This window comes from Symsagittifera roscoffensis, chromosome 7 (assembly GCF_963678635.1).
Source record: "Symsagittifera roscoffensis chromosome 7, txSymRosc1.1, whole genome shotgun sequence".
Taxonomy (NCBI): domain Eukaryota; kingdom Metazoa; phylum Xenacoelomorpha; order Acoela; family Convolutidae; genus Symsagittifera; species Symsagittifera roscoffensis.
Genome location: NC_087068.1, coordinates 11,237,615 through 11,256,457, shown reverse-complemented (window position 1 = coordinate 11,256,457; position 18,843 = coordinate 11,237,615). Strand labels below are relative to the sequence as shown.

The following is an 18,843-nucleotide window of genomic DNA, read 5'->3' as shown; positions in this document are numbered from 1 at the left end:
TAAAGCAAAGTTAGGATAACAGTTGAAGCCCTCAATTTAGTTTAGGTAGGACTTTTTGATTGCTAAGTATCTAATTGCACTAGTTTTTTTAATAGGATACTGACAAATTTTAAATCTCACGTTGCTAGTAAAATTACAATCACCAGCAATTTTTATTTTTAATTTGGGCTGTTGCTTGTTGTATTGAAATTTGTTCTTGCAAAATTTCAAAAACTCAGATACTGCTAACTTTATAATATTGGGAAGGTGGTCTGAGCAGAATGGTCCCAGAGCCGAAGGTATCCAATAATCTTTAAAGATATGGCAGTATTTTTTTTGCATTTTTCCATCTCATAACACTATGCAAAATTGTTGGCAATTTTTATAGAACTCATTTCCAAGAAAAATATTTTTACTAACCCCCTTTCAGGTCTAAAACATAACTTTTTCATTTCATTTTCTTAGATAACTTCAACTGATTGGTTTGATTCAGTTGCTCTGCAAAAAATAATAACAAAACAGCAGAAATTGTCGATAGAAAGCTAAATCGGATCTTTGTTTCCAAAAATAAAATACACTAATTTTGTGCAATTATCAAAACGCAAAAACCATTAGATTATTCGAAAAATGGTTTAAACATTTCCTTTCAAATGACTTTTCCTCCATTCTGGTCATAAGTGCCAATGTTGAACCGCTTTTTAAGGCTTTTGATTCTTAAGAGGGGGTTGTAGGGTTTGGACAACTGATAGTACTATACAGTTGAAACTTTTTATTACTTCTTCGAAATTGTACTGCTTAATTAAGGCATACGCTGACTTGACCTTTCGGGCCTTTTGATGTCCTTGTATAACAAAATTATGTAAATTGACAAATTTTTATTGAATAATGTCTAATATGAAAACGATTTATTATGATTATTAGTATTTGTTCTTGCAGGATATTAATTTCAAAAATTCACTTTCAAATGAGATGAATCACAAGCCAAAAACTATCTTGAGATGAAGCGCAAGCGAAAAATTGAGATTGTATGTATAGAACCGGAAAAACTTTTTTTTGTCAATCGTTTCAACAATTTTTCAGACTTTCAATTGTCGGCTTGTAAGTCATTAAATGTGTTAATTAAATTTTCAAAATTTTTTAAAAATTTTTATAAATTTTTTGGAGAGATAACTATGGTCGGAACGTTCTGCGCTAAAGATAGTAATCGGCTTCTCTTGTCATTTTTATTAGTTTTAATTAATGTCAACGATTTATATACCTAGAGCTTAAAATAAACCCCCAAAAGAAAGGCAGCTAACCCTATGGAGTATAGAGTAAACAGAATGATCTTGACTCAAAATTACTGAAACTATTGTTACAATTTCAAACTCAGAAAAAATTTTCTTCAAAAACTGATTTTACTAATAAAAACTGATTCGGAAAATTGACTTCGTCGTCTTATTGCCATTTAAAAAAATAAGTGCTGCTTAGTTCTCGTCAAAACGAATATGAATTCGACTCTGCAAGAATTATGCCAGTAGTCCCGTCGCCAAGGGGAGGGTAGCAATGTTCTACAAAAAAAACAATCCCCCATAAAAATAACCCTCTGGGCACTCCTGGCTTAATTAACCACCGAAGTGCCAGAAAAATGTCTGTAAGCGGGTACGAGAAAGTAGAAAAAGCGGGTGCCGGACATCAAGCCGACGGGACTTCAAGCCGAATCGTAAAATTAGGGACTTCAAGCCGAAAATTTTCTCATTAAGTGATGAAATATGATTAATTTGAAATTTTTTTTGAAGAATTTCTCAATTTCATGATCTTTATTCGGTACTTATTAGCGTTTTCATCAAATTTAAGCCTCCAAATGATGTTTAGGAAAGTTTAAAAATAAAACACGGTTGAAGGTAATTTTCTTGTTTATAATTTATGCATTTCAAAAACCGGCTGATATTATTAACGGATGCCAATCCCAAGTGGTTCATTGTCATAAATAACGCTTAGTATGGAGTAAAATAGCCTACGATTTTGCCAAGCAACGTTTTACAAATGAAAAAATAATGATTTGAGGTGCTTGTAAAGTTTAATTTTCGGCCTGAAGTCCCTTCGGCTTGAAGTCCCGTCGGCTTGTTGTCCTAGACCCAGAAAAAGCATGATATTTACCTTATTTGTTGAGCTAGACGGTAAAATATTTTGTTTTCAAAGCTCAATTTTTCAATACAAACGGAGGAGCGATGCTGTATTTTTTGTATTCCCGTCTGAACAAAAGGTATTAGAATATTGTCTACTTGTTTTTTAGAGTGAAACAGCAGCAAAGCAGTGAAATGTTGAACAGTTATATTTTATGTCCGATCAACAAATTAGCTCTGTGGTGAAAAAAGAGACGTGAAATGATTTCACGTGTAAAATCTTACCTGGAACGGACAATTCTAGTAATTCTATCTCAAATTACATGATTGAAGACAAAATTAATAAATCAGGAAAATTTCACTTTTGAAAAACAAATTATAATTGACAATTTTTCAGGCAAGTTTTAGAATAAAAACTAAAAATGACCGCTGTGATTTTCATCTCAAACGATTTTTCAACGCTTGATCGGTGGATGCTTTAATGTGCACGTTTATGCAGAGCAAAAAAGAGACCTTATTTGACATAGCTCTTCAATTTAGAGGACGAATTATTTTTTAGAAAGCAAATTCAATATTTATTGTGTATCAAAGCCGCGCAAACATACATGTATATACCGAAACGATTGAAAGTTGAATTCAGTCTGTCAGATTTAAAATATGTTACTTACCAGCGAAGGAAATGGTAAATGCATTATATAGTTTCCTATTTTACTGAAACGTTGGCTATATGGTATATTGTAGAAACAAGTGTTGAAATAGTTGTGGAATAAAAACCAAGTATGAACAAACTAGCGGTTAGGCATGAACAGGCTCAGAGTCTACTAGCGTGGAAATGCAATGCAACCGAGCGTGCACTCTGATTTGTTTATGTTGTTTTCTGAATGCTTCTGGAAACATTGAGCCATTTCGGGGAACCTGCAACTGGCATGAAACATAGTAGGCCAGACAGTTGCAATTGATCAGTGTCCGCATAGAGCTATTTTCTAGACAGCTGAACGATAAAATAAATCGACGAGCAAAAAAAAACACTAAAACACCAAAATTGAGGCGCAAAAATAACACATGAATGCAATTACAATTTGGGCCGCAGCTGTTAAAAAACTACCTCAAATGACCGATGTAGTTAAAGCTTTTTATTTTAACTTCAGTAAAATATTACTTAAATTATTTTAATTTAGATAAAACTTGAAAAAATTATATAAAATAATTAAATTTTAAATTTAAATAAAAGCTAAAGCGATTTCAGCAACTTAAACAAAAAACTCAAGTTGACGGGGCTGCACTATCTTGGAACCAGTTTAAAACTAGTATTTACATCCAATTGTATTATTGATAAAACTTTCATTTTAAAATACATCTTACTAACCAATCATGATCCATAACTAACTCTTACAATAACTTGTAAGACTGAAACTATTCATAAACTTTCTAATAATTTTCTTAACTTAGCAAGCAGTTGCTCTTCTCCAGAACAGTTCCTGATATCTTATCTCGCAAATACTAGTATACACTAGATCTACTGAGACTATATATTAGAGTAAGATTAAGATCGGTATTAGACTAACAACTTGCACGAATCTATCCGGCCGAAAATAAGATAGCGTGACGAACAGAGGGTGTATCTTTTCTGAAATTACTCTATGAGTGAGCCAATTGGTCACTCTCGGATGAGGTAGGTTAATCTAAACATGCAGACTTTTGTCTCAACCTTTTTTCCCAGTTGAGGTTTTGTAACGACAGTTTTTTCGTGAGATTTCGGAGAACCGTATTTGCCTCCCAGCCGTGATGTGCTTCGAAAGGCGTGATTTTCAGTGTAACGTTAGGTGCAAATCTAAGAGCACTAAGCGCGCGTTCTACCATACATTCAAGGTTTCCGTGGTATTTTTCTTTTGCATAGGTCAAGACAAAATTTTTCAGACTACTAATTGTACGTTCCACGCACCCGGTGGCCCGGTGATCATTTACAGGATAGTAGACAATTTCTATTATTTCGGAATTACAAAATGACTTTACAGCCCTGGACGTAAAACTAGAACCTTGATCCATAAAAATTTTTCCTTGGCACTCCGTGATGAGATATATAGTGTTTCATAAATTTTAGGACTTTATCACTCCTATTATTTCGGCCAATCATCGCCGATGGCCACCAAAAAAAACGGTCCACCGCCACAAGGACATGTTTACCCGACTCATTTAGATACTTAATCGGACTCCAAAAGTCTAATTGGAGGCATTCGTTTGGCTCCCTAGGTTCGTAAATCTTCCCTATGTCACCTTTGGCGCACTTTCTTTTAACGCTTTTACCTGCTTCAGTGCATTCCTTGCAGTCATCGGCGGCAGCCAACAAACTCCAATGGATATAAGGGAACCACACGTCCCTCGCCGCATCAAACATTTTCGCCCGACCATGGTGGAAACAGTGAATCCGGTTTACTACCGCTTTCTGTATAGCGATCAGGATGACAAGGCGTTCGTCCATCCAGAGGCAGTTCTTGCGAACGTGAAAATCGTGGGTATATTCCCTAAATACGCATCCATTGCGCGGATCTTTCTTTGGATTTCTGGGTCCTTGGCCGCTACTAACTCCTTGACTGCTCGCATTTGAGTGTCTCCTTTGTAATTAACTTCCACTAACTTCAGATTAAACAGCTCAGGCAATGCGTCACTCTTTCTGACGATTTTACAATTCCCGTGGTATCACCGGCAGAAACAACTCCCCACAATTGCCGATGGAACAGAAATAACCGTGTTGCACTGAACATCTCTGACTCCTGTCGTCAGCGCCTCCAATCTCGCGTCCACCACTTAAAACCATAAAAATAACCCTCTGGGCACTCCTGGCTTAATTAACCATTTTCAGCAACTCAGACATAAAACTCAAGTTGACGCGGCTGGACTATATTGGAACCAGTTTAAAACTAGTATTTATATCCAATTATAATTTTGATAAAACTATCTCTTCAAAATACTTCTTACTAAACAATCATGATCCATAACTAACACTTCACTTACAAAAATTTGTAAGGTTGAAACTATTTATAATTTATTGAAAACTTTTTTAACTTAGCAAGCAGTTGCTTTTCTCCAGAACAGTTCCTGATATCTTATATCGCAAATACCGGTATACACTAGATCTATTGAGACTATATATTAGAGTAAGATTAAGATCGGTATTAGACTAACAAGTAGCACGAATCTATCCGGCCAAAAATAAGATAGCGTGACGAACAGACGGTGTACTTTTTCTGAAATTACTCTATGAGTGAGCCACCCCGGACTGAAACTCAATGTTACAAGATTGTCAGATACTTTTAAAAAATGAAAAAAATCTTTCGGTATTTTTTACGGTAAGTTTTCTGGTTATTGTTAACTTTGTTGTGAATGATGGCTGAGAATGCCATTTAGTTTCATTAAAGTAATGTATGCCTGTTAAATAAAAGTATTAATACATCATCAGAAGACATTTCATTACAAATTTTAGGCACCTTCAAATTCTTAGAACGCTTCTTTGTTTCTGCACTATGTGTTTTTGCTGGTGTTTCCATTTAAACTAATTTTAGCCTAGCAGACATGGAAATGGTCGGGGATTACTTTCATTGGATACAGACAGGTCCAGACTCTTCAGACTAAAACGATTAAGAGCAGACGAGAGAAAAAAAATTGAAAAACTGAAACAAAATAACAAGAGACATTCAATACTTTGTTGCAATAGTTAACATATCGAATTGTATGACTAGCGTAGACCATTTTCTCAAAAATGCACATGTTTTTGTCATAAAAAAAATTAGCGGTGTCGAGAAAGCTATTCTCTACAGTGTCATAAATAATTATCTCATATATCCCAGATGAGTTTTGCAAAACGTTACAAACCCGCACTGGAGACATGGATAATAATCGATTATATTGTCATTTTGTAGTCAATATCTGTAAAAAACTGAAAAATTATCTATTATAATCCATCAAAATTGGATTATAATCCTAGTAATATTTATTTCATTATAATCCATTATAAAGGATTATAATCGATTATAATCAACTGAAAATGGATTATATCAAAAAAAAATTTTAATTAAAATAATCCATTTTAATAGATTATAATTGATTATAGTGTATTTTTTGAGACGAAATTATGAATTTTCCGATTATTTTTCTAAATTATCTCATTTCCTGTTTCGCGCGGTTGCTACTCATTACGTTTCAGAAATTTTTACTTCTCACATAAGGTTTTACATAGTTCAGGTTTCTCTACTTTTTCTATGCTACATAAACTGCATCACCTCTTCCAACCCCCTTCCAACCCCCTTCCCCAGTTTACCCCCCCCCCCCCCGCCACAGCTTACCTCTCCTCTGTTTACCCCCCCCCCCCATATTATTAGTTTAATCCCCCCTCCTCCCCTGTTTACTGAACTTGGGATGGGTAAAAAATGGGGGGGGGGGGGGGGGAGGGTGGAGCAAAAAGCTTGGGTGAGGAGGTTAAAATGGAAAATGGGGGTAAAAAGTTTTTGTTCACCTTGAGTAACCTCCCTCCCCTTCCCCGTTCAATAGTAAACAACCTAGGGGGAGAGAAGTAAACTGTAATTGGGGGTGTTGGGGTTGGGGGTAAACTAGTAAAAATGGGGATGGGCATAAGGATAAACGTAGGGGAGTGGTTTGAATGCGGATGTGAGAGGGGAGAGAGGAGGGGCAAATGCGGATGGGGGGGCATAATGAGGGGTGCGGTTAATTTTGAGTATGTTTACATTGCGAGTAGGCCATGAAAAACGGAGAAACGTTGCAAGTTTTGCAAATGATTTTGCACAAAAATAAAGATTATAATCAGTTATAATCCATTATAATAGATAATAATGGATTGTGCTTTTACAAAAATAATCAATCATAATGACAATATAATCGATTTTAATCTAAATTTGCAACATTATCGAATTATATTGACAACATTTTCAATAAAATGTTTTAATTATACGATCTATCTACAACTAATGTACAATTACTTAAAAGGATAAAACGGATAAAATAGAGTGTGTTAATTTAAAACGTTCTAAAAGGACAACTGAACGAACACTCTACGATCGACCGGAGGTCGTATTGAACTAAGTTAACTGGTATTAATTAAATACCGAAGGTCATTTAACACAACTAAAAACAAATACTACATTTCCCACCGGGAAAAAAAATGAAATCGCAAATTCAGTAACTAATTCTATATACACCCATTTTCCCTCTTCAACGTAGGAACAAAATTTTACAAACTGCGCCACAAGAAAAATAGTACAGCAAGCAAAATAATATTTACACATAAACTAGGAAGGTACAAATGTACAGGGTGAACATACAGTATTTACAGTTATACAGAGATTGAGAAAAAAAAACAAATTAACTGAACTAAAACTAAAAAGCACTGTTCTACAAGATGTACATTTAACATGAACAGCGTTATCTACAATAAAATGATTAATTAAAAATAGTATGAGATGAGTAAAATGTTTGAGTTTGTTTTCTTGAGTTTTGAGAGAATCAGTTCAATTGCTCGTCGAATTCGTCTAATTTAGCTTTTACTTCTGGTTCTATGGTCGACGATATTTCAATCGAACTCTCTACCACGTCAATTGTGTCAACAGTGGTCGGATGGGATGAAGATTTTGATCCTGAAGAGGTGCTTGTGAAAAGTGACACGATTGGTGTATAATTTTGTCTGTCCGACGGGCACGATTTCTTTGAAGACCAAGTGAGTGAGGTTTCTGCGACCAGGGAACGTAATGGTGGAGCCTGCAATAACGCTGTCAAAAAATCTGACGGTGAAGTAATAAAGAAAGTTGCTCTGGAATGATTAGCACTGTCCGACTGTTAGGGAAATGTAGTCTGGTCGTCTTTTTCGAGCACTACGTCAATAAAGCGGCGATCTCCAAAAAATTTGAGGGGACCGACGTTCCTGCGAGGTCTACTGTGTCTTGGATGCGAGTTTGATGGGACCACAGCTTCTGGGGCACTATCTATCAAGATCGTGTTGTTGGTCGGTTCTAATTGGTCATTAATATTCACAAAATTGTACCTCAAAGTGCATACCTATCGATAATTCGAAACTTAATTTTATGAGTGTGTTAATTTAAAACGTTCTAAAAGGACAACTGAACGAACACTCTACGATCGACCGGAGTTCGTATCGAACTAAGTTAACTGGTATTAGTTAAATACCGAAGGTCATTTAAAACAAATCAAAAACAAATCACAACAATTTTAGACAACAGTTTTCCATTATAATCAATTATTATCCATGCAACTCCGGTGCGGGTAATATCTCATTAAAAAGCAGTCCTTTTTTAACGTCGTAAGATTTTTTGAGAATCTTGCCAAATTATTAAATTTTAAGGGATATCTGGTGAAAGCTTTTAAGAATCTTGCAAGAGAAAACAGTTTTCTGCCACACTCTTGCAAATTTCTTGCAACATCTTACTAGATAGCCCGTTTTTGTTAGCTAGGAAATTCAGAAAAATAACCTGCAAGCATTTTCTCGCGCGCAAAGAAATATCACGTTTATTTTCAGACTGTCTTGACAGAAACTTGTTAACGTCAGAGACCAAAATTTGATAAACGCATTCAAATTCAGTGGGAGGACAAAAATAGGACAATAACGTATTCAGATTGAGTTGAAGACAGTTGTTTGACTGTTTTGGAAGGCGTGTTCAGACAGGCGAGAATAATAAATTTGCCCTGGTCACAGGGGGCGGATCTAGGATTTTTTCGAGGGGGGGGATTAGGGGGTGAGCGGATTTTCAAAAATTTTGACGACCTTTTTTTTAGGTCGACCAAATTGATTTTCCGAGCTCTTCTAAAGCACTAAAAAGTCCCTGTTTGGCCAAATTTTCTGTGCCGCAGGCAAATTTTTGAAAAAAAAACAGGTCAAAAAAAGCCGTTTTTAGGCACTTTTTGAAAAATTTTGACAAAAAAATCGCGTTTTTTTGGCGCGTGCTCCCCCTCAAAGTTAGAATATATTGGCGCCAAAGGCGCCTTTAGAAAACTTTTAGGGTCGGTCGGCAACAAATGGATTTCTTAAAAAGTACCAAAGGGGGGACCCTTTGGGTCGGCAGGGGGTCGAATCCCTGGAGGGAGTGCGTCCGAACCCCCCGCCCCCCCCCTAAATTCACCCCTGCCTGGTCAGACCAAGGCACTATTATTGGAAATGTAAATAGTTTGTGATCGTAGAAACTAAAAATTTGCTCGGGTCAGGCCGTAAGGACAGTTAGAGCCTAGGTCAATTTTCGTGACCATTATAATTAAGCCGTGTACAGTTCTCAGTATACCCTAATAGTTATTTCAATGTATATTTCAGGAAAATCATGTTATTTTAGGGTCTGTGATCTTTTTTGACGTCGGTTTGATTAGCTTGAGACTTGCTTGGGTTATTTTCTATAACTTTTTTGTAGAACTACAGTGCTGATTCAAATTACCCGGATGAAACGCGCCAAACTTGAAATTTAAAACTTGTTTTTCTCAGATTGAGTTGACATTAGGTAAAAAAGGATGAAAACAAAAATTGCTTAAAACTTAGCTGAGTTTACATGCTGCAATTTGTTTTGCAAAATTTGGGCTCAAAATTTTAGCCCATCAACGGATTTTTTTGGTCTTTTAATTGATCAATACTTACTGACAAAACTGTATCAAAGGAAGCCTCTCACATAGTACCAGAAAGATTGACAAGGTTATAACCTCCAAAAAAAACTTGTAATGTGAAACCTTTAAAAATTGTTTTTTTTTTTTTAAAATACTGGTGTTTCGTATAATCAAAATGACATTTTTGGCTATCAGACAAAAACAAGTTAGTTCAAACAGTTCTTTGGATTTTAAACTCTTTTTAAACTTTGTGGGCTACGTAAGAGGCTAGTTTTGATATAATTTTAGCAGACAATGACCCAGCAGTTAAAACGAAATTTTTGATTAACCAAAAAAAAACAAAAAATTTGGCCTTCTTGGATCCAGTTTTCGGTTAAAAACCAAATTGGTCCTAAAAACCAAAATGTTGAATCTAGTTTTTGGTTAAAATTTGAGTTTTGTGAAATAAATTGTGAAATAAATCATCTTTTTTCTTCTAAATGCGTTTTAAATTTCAACTTTTGTGTGTTTCCCCTTTTTAATAAAGTCAGCACTGTATAGAATTTTCACATCTTTATTCTAGAAGGGGGAAATATCATGCCAAAATGACCAAATTCTCGGAAATTATGTGAGCCATTAAGACTGGAGTACTCAAAAATCTGAAAAAATATGGGACAAATCAGTCAGTTTGAGACATTTTATAGGACGAATGGTTGAAAAGTTTTTTTGCCTACGCTGATTTTTTTTAATGTTTTGCTATTTGAAAAAAAGATCATGAAACCATGAGGAGCGATTTGACCGGTGAGGATTTTTAAGCTGTTTCAATAGAAAATTTTAGTATGAGAAGCCAGGGGCGGATCAAGGATTTTCTCGAGGGGGGGGCGCACTTTCAAAATATTTTAGAAAATTTTGTCGACCTTTTTTTTACGTCAACCGAATTGATTTTTTGAGCTCTCCTATGCACGGTTTAGTCCCTGCTTTGGCCAAATTTTCTGCGCCGCAGGCTAAATTTTGAAAAAACAGTCCAAAAAAGGCGTTTTTAGGCACTTTCTGGAAAATTTTGACCAAAAAATCGCGTTTTTTCGGCGCGCGTCCCCCCTCAAAATTAGTACATACTTGCACCAAAAGCGCTTTTAGAAAAATTTTGCAGCCCGTTTTGAAAAATGGTTATCTCAAAATAGTACAAAGGGGGACCCTTTGGGTTGGCAGGGGGTCGAATTCCTAAGGGAGGGGGAGGGGACGCAACTTAAATCTATGTAGAGATAAGAAATTCATGCTTAAGAAAAAAGAAGAGTCAATTCAACCTGAATTCAATCAGTTAAAGTTTAATCTGATGATTTTTGGATCTGACATCGAAAGCATGTGAGTGACAGAAACTCATAGTAACAAGTACATATTTGATTAAGTTTTATAAGTACGTATTTAAAACTTAATCAATTTCCTTGCTTGGATCAACTGCATGTTTTCAGGTTGTTATATTCTTGTGACTAGGTTATTTCAACCGGGTACTAGACTTGTTAAATTTGAAGATTTATTCCGTCCATGTATGTCAATCTTCACTGACATAGGGACTCCTAAGAGACCGGTCTAAGCCAATTGACATTTTTTGAGGTTGGAATCCGAAATCAAGACTTAAGGGTGCACAGACCTGTGGGTTTTATCCTACGAGAGGAAGTGTCTTAAAAATACTGGTGTTTCGTATAATCAAAAAGACATTTTTGGCTATCAGACGAAAACAAGTTAGTTCAAACAGTTCTTTGGATTTTAAACTCTTTTTAAACTTTGTGGGCTACGTAAGAGGCTAGTTTTGATATAATTTTAGCAGACAATGACCCAGCAGTTAAAACGAAATTTTTGATTAACCAAAAAAAAAAAAAAAATTTGGCCTTCTTGGATCCAGTTTTCGGTTAAAAACCAAATTGGTCCTAAAAACCAAAATGTTGAATCTAGTTTTTGGTTAAAATTTGAGTTTTGTGAAATAAATTGTGAAATAAATCATCTTTTTTCTTCTAAATGCGTTTTAAATTTCAACTTTTGTGTGTTTCCCCTTTTTAATAAAGTCAGCACTGTATAGAATTTTCACATCTTTATTCTAGAAGGGGGAAATATCATGCCAAAAAGACCAAATTCTCGGAAATTATGTGAGCCATTAAGACTGGAGTACTCAAAAATCTGAAAAAATATGGGACAAATCAGTCAGTTTGAGACATTTTATAGGACGAATGGTTGAAAAGTTTTTTTGCCTACGCTGATTTTTTTAAATGTTTTGCTATTTGAAAAAAAGATCATGAAACCATGAGGAGCGATTTGACCGGTGAGGATTTTTAAGCTGTTTCAATAGAAAATTTTAGTATGAGAAGCCAGGGGCGGATCAAGGATTTTCTCGAGGGGGGGCGCACTTTCAAAATATTTTAGAAAATTTTGTCGACCTTTTTTTTGCGTCAACCGAATTGATTTTTTGAGCTCTCCTATGCACGGTTCAGTCCCTGCTTTGGCCAAATTTTCTGCGCCGCAGGCTAAATTTTGAAAAAACAGTCCAGAAAAGGCGTTTTTAGGCACTTTCTGGAAAATTTTGACCAAAAAATCGCGTTTTTTCGGCGCGCGTCCCCCCTCAAAATTAGTACATACTTGCACCAAAAGCGCTTTTAGAAAAATTTTGCAGCCCGTTTTCAAAAATGGTTATCTCAAAATAGTACAAAGGGGGACCCTTTGGGTTGGCAGGGGGTCGAATTCCTAAGGGAGGGGGAGGGGACGCAACTTAAATCTATGTAGAGATAAGAAATTCATGCTTAAGAAAAAAGAAGAGTCAATTCAACCTGAATTCAATCAGTTAAAGTTTAATCTGATGATTTTTGGATCTGACATCGAAAGCATGTGAGTGACAAAAACTCATAGTAACAAGTACATATTTGATTAAGTTTTATAAGTACATATTTAAGTCAGACTTCTATAGTTTAAGTATCTATACCAATTGGTTATTGTATGTAGCATCAAATGATTATCTTAATAAAGTATTATAGTTTCAAGTTCTGTCTTAGGGCATCCAATCATTCCAAGGGATATTCTTCTCATATCCGTACGGATTTTTTTTGGTCGACAAAATCGATTATGCGAGAACTCCCAAAGCACTACAGAGACCCTGTTTTGGCTAAATTTTCTGCGCCGCAGGCAAAACTAAAAAAAAAAACAGGCCGAAAAAGGCGTTTTTAGGCAGTTTTTGAAAAATTTTGTCCATAAAAAAATGCGTATTTCCGGCGCGCGCTCCCCCCTCAAATTAGTATATATTGGCGCCAAAAGCGCTTTTAGAAAAATTTTGCAGCCCGTTTTCAAAAATGGTTATCTCAAAATAGTACAAAGGGGGACCCTTTGGGTTGGCAGGTGGTCGAATTCCTAAGGGAGGGGGAGGGGACGCAACTTAAATCTATGTAGAGATAAGAAATTCATGCTTAAGAAAAAAGAAGAGTCAATTCAACCTGAATTCAGTCAGTTAAAGTTTAATCTGATGATTTTTGGATCTGACATCGAAAGCATGTGAGTGACAGAAACTCATAGTAACAAGTACATATTTGATTAAGTTTTATAAGTACGTATTTAAAACTTAATCAATTTCCTTGCTTGGATCAACTGCATGTTTTCAGGTTGTTATATTCTTGTGACTAGGTTATTTCAACCGGGTACTAGACTTGTTAAATTTGAAGATTTATTCTGTCCATGTATGTCAATCTTCACTGACATAGGGACTCCTAAGAGACCGGTCTAAGCCAACTGACATTTTTTGAGGTTGGAATCCAAAATCCAGACTTAAGGGTGCACAGACCTGTGGGTTTTATCCTACGAGAGGAAGTGTCTTAAAAATACTGGTGTTTCGTATAATCAAAATGACATTTTTGGCTATCAGACAAAAACAAGTTAGTTCAAACAGTTCTTTGGATTTTAAACTCTTTTTAAACTTTGTGGGCTACGTAAGAGGCTAGTTTTGATATAATTTTAGCAGACAATGACCCAGCAGTTAAAAGGAAATTTTTGATTAACCAAAAAAAACAAAAAATTTGGCCTTCTTGGATCCAGTTTTCGGTTAAAAACCAAATTGGTCCTAAAAACCAAAATGTTGAATCTAGTTTTTGGTTAAAATTTGAGTTTTGTGAAATAAATTGTGAAATAAATCATCTTTTTTCTTCTAAATGCGTTTTAAATTTCAACTTTTGTGTGTTTCCCCTTTTTAATAAAGTCAGCACTGTATAGAATTTTCACATCTTTATTCTAGAAGGGGGAAATATCATGCCAAAAAAACCAAATTCTCGGAAATTATGTGAGCCAATAAGACTGGAGTACTCAAAAATCTGAAAAAATATGGGACAAATCAGTCAGTTTGAGACATTTTATAGGACGAATGGTTGAAAAGTTTTTTTGCCTACGCTGATTTTTTTAATTGTTTTGCTATTTGAAAAAAAGATCATGAAACCATGAGGAGCGATTTGACCGGTGAGGATTTTTAAGCTGTTTCAATAGAAAATTTTAGTATGAGAAGCCAGGGGCGGATCAAGGATTTTCTCGAGGGGGGGCGCACTTTCAAAATATTTTAGAAAATTTTGTCGACCTTTTTTTTACGTCAACCGAATTGATTTTTTGAGCTCTCCTATGCACGGTTTAGTCCCTGCTTTGGCCAAATTTTCTGCGCCGCAGGCTAAATTTTGAAAAAACAGTCCAGAAAAGGCGTTTTTAGGCACTTTCTGGAAAATTTTGACCAAAAAATCGCGTTTTTTCGGCGCGCGTCCCCCCTCAAAATTAGTACATACTTGCACCAAAAGCGCTTTTAGAAAAATTTTGCAGCCCGTTTTCAAAAATGGTTATCTCAAAATAGTACAAAGGGGGACCCTTTGGGTTGGCAGGGGGTCGAATTCCTAAGGGAGGGAGAGGGGACGCAACTTAAATCTATGTAGAGATAAGAAATTCATACTTAAGAAAAAAGAAGAGTCAATTCAACCTGAATTCAATCAGTTAAAGTTTAATCTGATGATTTTTGGATCTGACATCGAAAGCATGTGAGTGACAGAAACTCATAGTAACAAGTACATATTTGATTAAGTTTTATAAGTACGTATTTAAGTCAGACTTCTATAGTTTAAGTATCTATACCAATTGGTTATTGTATGTAGCATCAAATGATTATCTTAATAAAGTATTATAGTTTCAAGTTCTGTCTTAGGGCATCCAATCATTCCAAGGGATATTCTTCTCATATCCGTACGAATTTTTTTTGGTCGACAAAATCGATTATGCGAGAACTCCCAAAGCACTACAGAGACCCTGTTTTGGCTAAATTTTCTGCGCCGCAGGCAAAACTAAAAAAAAAACAGGCCGAAAAAGGCGTTTTTAGGCAGTTTTTGAAAAATTTTGTCCATAAAAAAATGCGTATTTCCGGCGCGCGCTCCCCCCTCAAATTAGTATATATTGGCGCCAAAAGCGCTTTTAGAAAAATTTTGCAGCCCGTTTTCAAAAATGGTTATCTCAAAATAGTACAAAGGGGGACCCTTTGGGTTGGCAGGTGGTCGAATTCCTAAGGGAGGGGGAGGGGACGCAACTTAAATCTATGTAGAGATAAGAAATTCATGCTTAAGAAAAAAGAAGAGTCAATTCAACCTGAATTCAATCAGTTAAAGTTTAATCTGATGATTTTTGGATCTGACATCGAAAGCATGTGAGTGACAGAAACTCATAGTAACAAGTACATGTTTGATTAAGTTTTATAAGTACGTATTTAAGTCAGACTTCTATAGTTTAAGTATCTATACCAATTGGTTATTGTATGTAGCATCAAATGATTATCTTAATAAAGTATTATAGTTTCAAGTTCTGTCTTAGGGCATCCAATCATTCCAAGGGATATTCTTCTCATATCCGTACGAATTTTTTTTGGTCGACAAAATCGATTATGCGAGAACTCCCAAAGCACTACAGAGACCCTGTTTTGGCTAAATTTTCTGCGCCGCAGGCAAAACTAAAAAAAAAACAGGCCGAAAAAAGCGTTTTTAGGCAGTTTTTGAAAAATTTTGTCCATAAAAAAATGCGTATTTCCGGCGCGCGCTCCCCCCTCAAATTAGTATATATTGGCGCCAAAAGCGCTTTTAGAAAAATTTTGCAGCCCGTTTTCAAAAATGGTTATCTCAAAATAGTACAAAGGGGGACCCTTTGGGTTGGCAGGTGGTCGAATTCCTAAGGGAGGGGGAGGGGACGCAACTTAAATCTATGTAGAGATAAGAAATTCATGCTTAAGAAAAAAGAAGAGTCAATTCAACCTGAATTCAATCAGTTAAAGTTTAATCTGATGATTTTTGGATCTGACATCGAAAGCATGTGAGTGACAGAAACTCATAGTAACAAGTACATGTTTGATTAAGTTTTATAAGTACGTATTTAAGTCAGACTTCTATAGTTTAAGTATCTATACCAATTGGTTATTGTATGTAGCATCAAATGATTATCTTAATAAGTATTATAGTTTCATGTTCTGTTTTAGGGCATCCAATCATTCCAATGGATATTCTTCTCAAAATCGAATAGGGGGGGGGGTTGTTGCAATGATACAGAGATCCAGGGGCGGGTCTAGGATTTTCTCTAGGGGGGGGGGGCGGATTTTCAAAAAAAAATCGAATATTTTGACGACCTTTTTTATTTTTAGGTCAACCAAGTTGATTTTTTGAGCTCTCCCAAAGCACTGTTTTGCCCCTTTTTTGGCAAAATTGTCTGCGCCGCAGGCAAATTTTTGAAAAAACAGTAAAAAAAAACCAATTTTGGGCACTTTTTGGAAAATTTGGACAAAAAAATCGCGTTTTTTTTGGCGCGCGCTCCCCCTCAAAGTTAGTATATATTGGCGCCCAAGGCGCCTTTAGAAAATTTTTAGGGGTCCGTCATCAAATATGGATATCTCAAAATAGTACAAGGGGGGACCCTTTGGGTCGACAGGTGGTCGAACCCCTGAGGGGAGAGAGGCGTCCGCCCCCCCCCCGCACCCCTCCCCCTAAACCCGCTACTGTGAGAAGCTCCTTCCTGATATGAGAGAGGATTCAGATTCAGTTTTATTTCTTTACTGAACTTATGAAAAAAAAATTTAAATATGTGAAAATAGGATCAGATCAGAAACAAACGACAAATTTGCGGAACAAGGTTGTTTTTCTTCTCAAAACTGACAAAATTATTTCGCGTGGTATTTGCAGCTATTTTGCGGGGTAGGGATAAAGTAAGAAAGCCGAAAGTTAATTTTAGTTTTTAAAAAAAATTTTTGAGCGAGTCAATTTTTTTTCAAATAGCTTTAGTATCATGAAAGCTTGTCAGTTGATGCTTGACAAGAATTTCAATTTCAGTGCTCCTTTCAATTACAACAATTTGAATAACGAATTCTTAAGAGCAACTTTCTTGCCTCAATTCAATTTGGAAGGACTTAATTTGCCGCGTGCGCTTTAACGGATGAATTATCTCGCGCGTTATTTATTTTATTTTGAGCGTAAGAGTAGCCCCAAAATTAAATCATTAATATTTTGTGAAAAATGATCAATCCCTTTTTTCTGTTGATTTTCATTAAAAAAATTTTCAAAAATTAACTTTATGTAAAGCATTCCAGTCATAGATCTAATTTGATTTTAAAAAAAAACGTTGCATTATGGGCCAAAGCTGGAGTTAACTGTTAGACTTTTTTAGAATATGATGGACTGAGCGGAAAAAGTTTGTAGTTTTCAAAATTTCAAAATTGGGGCTTAATCTAAAACGTCAATGGAATCTTTTTTCAAATAACGGAAGGAAATTTACAACTGAGTCTTTCAATTAGCTTTAATTTTAGTTGTAGCAGGGGTATTCATCTTTTCAGAAAAATGCCATTCGATCTTTTCTATACAAAATAGCGTGCAACCCTTTGTGGGGTGCGGATAAAATTTTCGTGAACCTCAGAGTTTCTGGGGCTGTTAAAAAAAATTTACAAGAAATAATCGAAGTTTTAACTTTTTAACATTTCGTAAAATCATAAATTTTTGTCAACAAAATTTAGGGCAAAGCCTCATCTGAGTGGGAAATTCCCAAAACCTATTATTTCAAAGGAAACTGTAGCCACGGAGCCACTTATAAAAAAAGATTCGTATGACTCAGAAAAAAATCTCCTGTTTCTTCGGTTGAACAGTTAACTCTCCTGTTTAATCGGTAGTTTTTGAGAAAAGACAAAAGTATCCGAAAAACGTCAAAAATATTAAGGAAGGCTTCTCACAACCTGTTGTTTCGAAATTGATTTCAGATTTCAGTTAGAAAATCTTCAGTTCAGTTTGATATGATTCAAAAATCATATCATATTCTACGAAAAATAAAACGCAGATATATTCAAATTTTCAAACTCCCAATTAGATTCCCAATTCAATAAAAAATACAAAAACAACGGTCCAAAAACAACGGTTTTTAAGGGTTTATTTTTTTCCCAAAAAATTCAGGGCAAAATCGTTTATTCAAGTCAAATATCTGCAGCCAGTTTTTCGATTGACCCCTTATAATCAGGTTCAGGGAGAAATTTTTGAGAACATATTTGGAGGCGTAGTTTTTGAGAAATTTCAAAAAACGCAAAATCAAAAATTACCGAGGGCCCTCTGAAATTTAAAAATTTGAATTTTCCTAGGGCCTAAGTTTTCGCGTAAAAAAATGGATGTCACTGAGTATGTGAGCAACTTTGAATAACCTTCACTGTAGATTAAGTCCACAATATCAGTTTTTGAGAAAACAGGTAAGTTTTTGAGAAAAGTCAACAGTGTCAAAATACGTTCAAAAATTAAAAAATTTAACTTAACATTGGCCGTAGCTATTTTGTAGAAAAACAGGAGAGTTTACTTCAGCCCTATCTTTTGATTGAACCCGAATTCTCAGGTTTGGCACCATAGTGTTCGAGTAATTGAAAACTGTCTACAACTTTGGTTCAAACAATCCCCTAATAGAATTTTTCGAAAGTGGCTGCAGAAAGTGAGGCAAGTTTGAAGGATTTGGACTAAGACAAAACTTAGGCATACAGCGGAGTGGGTGGTTTTTCAATAAGTACTATTTTTTGATAATCGGTGAAATAGTTTTTGAGAAAAACAAAGTTCTGGTGAATAGTGAAAAAACTTTCCGTTTGTATTTAAAGGATTCAAGTTTCGATACCAAGCTT

At 35.4% G+C, this 18,843-nt stretch overlaps 3 protein-coding genes across 5 annotated transcripts in view; 1 reads left to right on the top strand and 2 right to left on the bottom strand.

Moving 5' to 3' along the window:
- LOC134851296 (organic anion transporter 3-like) overlaps positions 1-2,852 on the bottom strand; it is a 28,502-nt gene extending 25,650 nt beyond the window's left edge. Inside the window, exon 1 of one of the 3 annotated variants that reach the window (XM_063867313.1) lies at positions 2,753-2,852. The gene's annotated coding sequence lies outside the window, so the exon portion shown is untranslated. Of the gene's footprint in view, positions 1-2,118; positions 2,267-2,369; positions 2,712-2,752 lie in introns of those variants that run through there. The other 2 variants (XM_063867312.1, XM_063867311.1) reach the window with 2 other exon arrangements.
- LOC134851470 (clathrin heavy chain 1-like) overlaps positions 1-18,843 on the bottom strand; it is a 519,829-nt gene that overhangs the window by 154,020 nt on the left and 346,966 nt on the right. The window lies entirely within an intron of this gene.
- Positions 1-18,843, top strand: part of LOC134851526 (sestrin-3-like) — a 244,979-nt gene that overhangs the window by 126,020 nt on the left and 100,116 nt on the right. The gene's annotated exons all lie outside the window — the stretch shown is intronic.